Source organism: Frankliniella occidentalis, unplaced genomic scaffold, assembly GCF_000697945.3.
Source record: "Frankliniella occidentalis isolate FOCC.00 unplaced genomic scaffold, Focc_3.1 Scaffold622, whole genome shotgun sequence".
Taxonomy (NCBI): Eukaryota; Metazoa; Arthropoda; class Insecta; order Thysanoptera; family Thripidae; genus Frankliniella; species Frankliniella occidentalis.
This window is the reverse complement of record NW_026267737.1, coordinates 31,233-38,445: the sequence shown is the minus strand read 5'-3', so window position 1 is coordinate 38,445 and position 7,213 is coordinate 31,233.

Below are 7,213 nucleotides of genomic sequence, written 5' to 3'. Positions count from 1 at the left end.
TCGAAAAGTTGGATTTGAGTTTTCTACCCTTCGATAAAAGATATCAACAAAATTAAGAATATTAGCGTAACTGTTATAGCAAAAATATATGGTCTCCAACTGTCACCAAATTTGATGTACAGTTTCTTGTAAGGTCCCTTAAAATCCTCTCATTTTTGAGGAAAGGTAATATTCAAAAGAATTTGAAATCTTTTTTTACTAGTTTCTCATTGCCAAAAAATGCGGAGGAAGGAGGGAAATGCTGGACGATCTCAGAAGTGATGGTGAGAAACTCCGTCATTTCCCGATGTTTGCTGTGCGGAAGGAAGACTTAAATTCGAAGAAAAGGCCAACTACTGAAACTGGAACGGGCGATTATCTCCCCTGTAAAGAATGCTGTCGTCTGATAAAGATTTCCTTCATGTCGCGCCACGTTAAAGACTGCCGTAAGAGAAACAAGCAGGCCCGCCCTTCCGCCAAACGGAGTTGCCAGCTCTACTTCGCTGCGCCGGCAACTCCGTTCGGCAGGGGCCGGGCCTGCTTGGCCTGCCGGCGGCGGTGGTCATTTCCGCCGTATTTTTGTCGAAAAAGCACTCTGGCGCCTAACGGTGCAAGATAGAGGCAAATGGACAAAATATTCGGCCCAGGCGCTCTACTTTCATAAGTTACCTATTAGAAGACCATAAATGTGTTTTTCCTATTTAAGGGACACATGGAGACAATTAAAGACCTAGAGTCTTTAATGATTCCCTCCAAATAAAAACTCATAGTTAAAGGCATCAAAGAAAATGCAGGGTTTAATGATGCTACAGGAGAGTATGAGATCCCCTCCACAGCAATAAAACTTGGCCAGTCTCTTAAAAAATGTATCAGCGCTTATAAGGGTATGTGCATGGACGACCTCATCCTGCTTGCAAACATACCTGGGCGAGGGGTGAACAACTCGTGTATTCCTCTGTCCCGGGGTCATATATTACATTGTATTACCTGGTATTACTTGTATTCCGTATATTACCTTGTATTACCTTGTATTACCTTGTATTACCTTGTATTACCTTGTATTACCTCCTTGTATTACCTAGTATTACTTGTATTACATGTATTATATGTATTACGTGTATTACGTGTAATACATTGTATTATGGATATTACTGCAGTTTTTAGCTGATGATACATTTCGATACCTTAGACTGAAAAGCACGCAGTTCAGCCACCCGTTCCAAGACTAACGCAGTTCAGCCGCGCAATCCGAAAAACACGCAGTTTATCGCTCTAGAGATAGGAACTAAACTGCGTTGAACGGGCGGATGAACTGGGTGCCCTTTAGTCTGAGGTGTCGATTTTACCCAAGTGAAACATAAGAAGTTTCAAGACAAAGTGTCATTGCTTGAACTGTCATGCAGAGTGAAGAGAGGCATAATGAGTGACGTCATCCGGAAGTACAGGGAGCGGGAGCGGTACGGCCCCGCTAAGTATAGGAGGAGTGTGTCCGAATTCTCAACCAGATCGTTCTCAATAGGTTATTTGAGAGCTGGACGTGAAGAAGTAAAATGGAATAACAAAACGCGACTGCTCATGCGTAGTGCTCATGCTCATGCGGAGTGGGGAAAGCAGCGGATGGAGTGGGGGGCGTGTGCTCATGCGCAGTGCGCGTTTTGTTCTTCCATTTTACTTCTTTACCTCCAGCTCTCAAATACCCTATAGCTCCGAATGGGTCGGAATGACCTAGGGGGCCCGATGCAGAGCGGGCAACCCACGACGATACCTCTTGAAAGGACGTCGGTGGTTCGCGATCCGCCTTGCTAGCCGGCCTCCATCTCCTTGGTCATTCCGACCCATTCGGGGCTATTCAAAACGATCGGATTGCGAATTCGGACACACTCAAAAACCAATACAAAGTAAACTTGGTTGTGTTACACGCAGTAAAAAAATGTTCTTGTTAGCTAACGCATTTAACATTACATTTTTCCTGCTCGTGCAAACAGATCACTGAATTGACAACACGTTTCTTACAGCAAGATAGTTCCTAATTCAATGCTTTCAATTTTCGAAAACCATTAATCGCCTGATCAGTATGAAAAAGTGGGATGACATTCTGTTGTCATAATTAAAGGAAGAGAGAAGAAAAATATGAAGTAGCGGAAGTAAACCTGCGGGAGGGAAGCACAGGAAGTATTCGAATAAGGGTTCTGCTAGGTTCAGTGTCAATTACAGTCTCTTGGGCGCGCTTTTTAAAGGGCCTGGCTCACTTGTTCATCAGAAACACAGAAATAGTCTATGCTCCAAAAAAGGCGTATATTACTCTATATTACGTTATATTACATTGTATTACTTTGTAATACTTAATATTATTTGTATTACTATGTATTCCTTGTATTCCTTATGTTACTTGTAATACCTTGTATTACCTTGTAATACCTTATAATACTTGTAATATGTTGATATTAGTTGTATTACTCGTAATATTTGTATTACTTGTATTCTCGATATTACTTCGTAATATATTCATCTGTCCCCGGATCAGCCGAGTTGTTCACCCCTCGTACCTGGGGTAAAGATGCTTCAAGAAAGGCTCGAAGAAAATGCTGTCATTGACCTAAATATGAAACCCCGCGAAACCCTGGCGGTGAGGCAGGCTTCTAACCGCCTTACCATGCTTCAAGATATCCAGAAACTTTACTGAACAACTGAAGTAAGGTAAGCTATGGCGTCAGGTGTTTCCGATGCACTTTTCCATGATCTGTGTGAAGTAACTCTGTGCCGAGCCCTTCTGTTAAACAGAATAAGAGTCGGTGAGGTTCAATTTATGGAACTAAAAGACTACCTGAAATCTTTACAGAATCCTTTAGATGAAAATGCCGACGAGCTAAAGGCATTAACAGTAGTGGAAAAAGTCCTTGTCAAGAAATTGCAAAACAAATTTCATCCGAAGGAAGAGAGGCAGACCTGGTCCAGTGCTGCCCACTGGGGACACGAAGGCAGCTGTCCAAGCCATAACTGATCTGTGGTGCGAAGTATCTGTTCCAGAAAGTAACGAGTTCCTATTTCCAGCCTTACACGATGGAGACGGACACTTCCGTGCAGATGTAGTAATGCGGAAAATGGCAAATACATGTGGCGCATTAGACCCAACCTCACTCACTGGTACGCGCCTTGGAAAACACATCGCCACATGCATGACGCTCCTAAATTTCCGAGAGCATGACCTCGACGCAGTAGCTGACTTTATGGGGCACGATATTCGAGTGCAACGCCAGTGCTACCGCCTCTCCTCGGATACTATGCAGCTGGCTAAGGTGAGCAATATCTTGTTAAATATGGAAACAGAGACAGAGAAAAGATGACAGGACTTGACTTAAATGAGGTCACGGTAGACGAGCCGATAGATGATGAGGGTGCTGAAGAAATGGACGAGCCCGGCGAGCCACCACAGACTCTAGAAAAACCGAGCAAAAGGTCACGTCATGACTCAACTGAAAGCTCATCAAGTTCTTAAAAGGGCTCGCATTAGGGATGGGCGATCTCGATCCGACCTCAGCTAGATCGATCTTTTCCTTTCGATTTTCCGATGTTTAAAATCGATTCAATGGCTGTCCGATATTTTGGGTATCAATTCACGACGAACCGATTTTATATCCCTTTCAAAGTATGTAAGAAAATGACTTAAAAAGCGCCGAAATCTGACTTGCGCGTACATTCCGCGCATGCGATCCTTGTGCTCCTTCATTCAAATCACAGTCAAGGAAACCTCTGGTGTTCAATGATGATACTGAATCGCATATTATGGAGCCTGCAAGTAATGTTCAGAACCGTAAAACCAAGAGAGTGAAAGTATTTGGCCTCCCAGAAGAATTTGAAAAGGTAGGGATTCCTTCAAAATCTTGTTATTACTTCCTTATCCAGTATTAGAGTTTTGCACCAGATTTGAAAGTTGATTTTTTCCAATGTGTTTTGTGCCTTCCCTCAGTCAATTCTTCTGGACAGGCTGAATACAGCGTTGGTTAATGCAGGTTTCTGTGATGAATCTGTAGAACCCGCCGAAAGGGTTACACCTACTACTGCCACCACAGCTGAAGTTGAGGTGAATATTGTGGCTAGGCTGGGCTTTCAAAATGAAGGGTAAGGTGGGTCGAAAATCTGGGATCAAAAACGTGGACCTGGAAAAAAGTACTTGAGTATATCCTAAGACAAGCTGCAAAGTCCGTTTAGACCCATCGGCAGCCCGTTCAGCCGTTTGGAGCCCTCAAACTTAAGTCTTTGGGTCAAAAATGACACTTTTCGGCCTCCAGACCAGACGCCGACCTAGGGGTCAGCCTGAATACGGCTATCTCTGGTTTGGTGTGGAATTTGTATACAAAAGCACCCTCGAAGGCGATACGCTGTGCGACAAGATCTTCAGGTCCGACCATCGACTTTTATATTAAACTGTTTTAGCCAAAATTTGCGTTTTATGGCCATATTTTAAAAACTATCCGTCCCACAAAAAATATGGAAATAAAATCGTCTCGTCTCGTCGAGATGCATCGGAACATAGCCCTGACGACGCTGGAAGTTTAGTGGCTGGGCCGGAAGTACCTTCCCTACCTCCGGACACGTGGATTTCCGAGACCTTGGTGCATAGTCTAGTTGTGTAATAAGGCGTTCCGGTAAAGCTAAAATGCAGAAGAATGCAGGGAAGAAGATAACGGAAATCGCTATGCTTTAGCATGGTGACTTCCGTTTTCTTGTTCCTCGCATTGTTCTGCATTTGAGCTTTACCGGAATGCTTTATTGTGGTGGCGAAAACACCGTGAATAAGACAAAATGGTCAATTAAATCGTAACAAAAGGCTCCTTGTAAAAATTGCGAAGGGGGTAATACTAGATCCGCACCCGCACATGAGGGGTCGAACCACACCCTCTTTAGGGCTAAAGGGCCCCTAGGTTTTCTAGTATCACTTAAACGTTGGTCTTTTCATTACAATTTGTAAAAGTTCGAACTATTAATGAAAACCGTTACCAAACAGCAAAATTTTTACGTCCCTAATTGGCTGAGCGATTAGCGAAGCCTATTACTCCATAGGGTAAGTCGTATATCGCTTATTTTCGATTCTTGGGTTGTAATAGTGTTTTCCAGGAGCCAGTTTGGATGAAAACTCCTAGAAACATTTTTTAAGTTTTTTCCTTTAACGTTTTCGTAACCCTACCTTGCCGGTTATTCTGGCCTGCCATAAGAGGTGGTTTTGAAAATTTAAATTTTGGGCGTATTTTTTTCTTGACTAAACACGCAATTTTACGGCCCTCTGGGTGAAAATTTTAAGGTGAAGGCTCTATCTCTGCCGGTTTGCATGATATGAATTGTTTTTATATTGCTGTAAATAAGCAACCTTTTACCTTCCAATAATAATTCGTAGCTCAAAAACCGGCTGAGATAGAGCCTTCACCTTAAAATTTTCACCCAGAGGGCCGTAAGATTCCGTGTTTAGTCAAGAAAAAAATACGCCCAAAACTGAAGTTTTGAATCATAAAAAGACAGATCACGTTCGAAGATGAGCATTCTAGCTCAAAAATTGGATTTTTTAAAAATCAAAAACAACAGGCCCCAAAAATAACGTTTTTTAAAAACATTTTTTTATGGTGTCCTAAGGGGTAACTCATCAAAGTAGAGCCCTATGGGCGAAAATTTTGTCCGTTTTGCTCTAGCTCAAACCGTTGAGGCGCTAGAGGGTGTTTTTGACGAAAATAAGCGAAAAAATGTACAATCCTGCATGCTTAGTCGAAGTGATGGGCGTTAACGGGCCCGAGGCCCGTTTCTTTGTGCACATTTTTGCACTACCTGACTCGGGTGTCAGCGCCGCAGGGCAAGGTAGATGTATGCCAGGCGCGTCGCAGCGTAACAGTGTTTCGTGAGGTATCGCGAAGCCTGTTACGCGAGACGTGGTCTGGCGTACATCTACCTTGTTCTAAAAATTCATTGGCTGAGCGATTAGCGAAGCCTATTACTCCGTCTGGTCGGGAAAAACTTTTTCTGTCTGTCTGGGTGTGTATCTGTCCGCACGAAAACTCGAAAACGAATTGAGCGAGGGACCTGGGATTTTCAGGGTCGTTTTGTACCGTCTAAAGACAGGTCAAGTTCGAAGATGAACATTCTGGCTCAAAAATTGAATTTCAAAAAAATCAAAAACAACGGGGCCCAAAAATGACAGTTTTGAAAATATTGTTTTATGGCTTCCTAGGGGTTAACTGACCAAAGTAGAGGCTCCCGGACCAAAATTTCGTCCGTTTTGCTCTAGCTCAAACCGTTGAGGCGATAGAGGGTGTTATTGGCGAAAATAAGCGAAAATAGTACAACCCTGTATGCTTACAAGGGAACCTTTTCAGGTGTAAATCTCCGATTTTGTTGGTACTCGGAAAATTTAAAGGTTATTATAATAGAAGTCGGGAGGCACTTGAAACTTTTCCTAAACTCAACATTTATTAGGGGTTTGTTTAAGCCTGACACTGATTTTTGCTCCAAATATCCCTCTACCGCTTTAACGGTTCAAAATAGAGCAAAACGGACAAAATTTTGAATCAAAGGTGACTACTTTGACGAGTTACCCCTTAGAACACTGCTTTAGGTTTTTCAAAAAATATTTTTTTCGAACACCTTTTTCCTACCTTGGGAAAACTAAATGTCAGGTTTAGGAAAAATTTCAAGTGCCATCCGATTTCTTCATAAATAACCTTCAAATTTTCCAAGTTTCAACGAAATCGGAGATTTACACCTGAAAAGGTTACCTTGTTAGTCGAGGTGACAGGCCGTTGACGGGCCGTTGACGGGCCGTTGACGGGCCGTAGGCCCCTATCTTTGTGCACATTTTCCACTCGATTTGGGTGTCAGCGCCGCAGGCCAAGGAACATGTATGCCAGGCGCGTCGCAGCGTAGCCAGCGTTTCATGAGATATCGCGAAGCCTGTTACGCGAGACGTGGTCTGGCGTACATCTACCATGTAATTGGCTGAGCGATTAGCGGAGCCCACTACTCCACTGACCGGAAAAGTGGCTGAGCGATTAGCGAAGCCCCTTACTCCACTGACCGGAAAAGTTTCATTCTGTTTGTTTGTCTGTCCGCACGATAACTCGAGAATGAACTGGGAGAGCGATCTGGGAATTTCAGGGTCGTTTTGTATCATAAAAAGACGGATCGAGTTCGAAGATGAGTATTCTAGCTCAAAAGTTGACTCTAAAAAAAATCGAAAACCAAAGATTGCAAA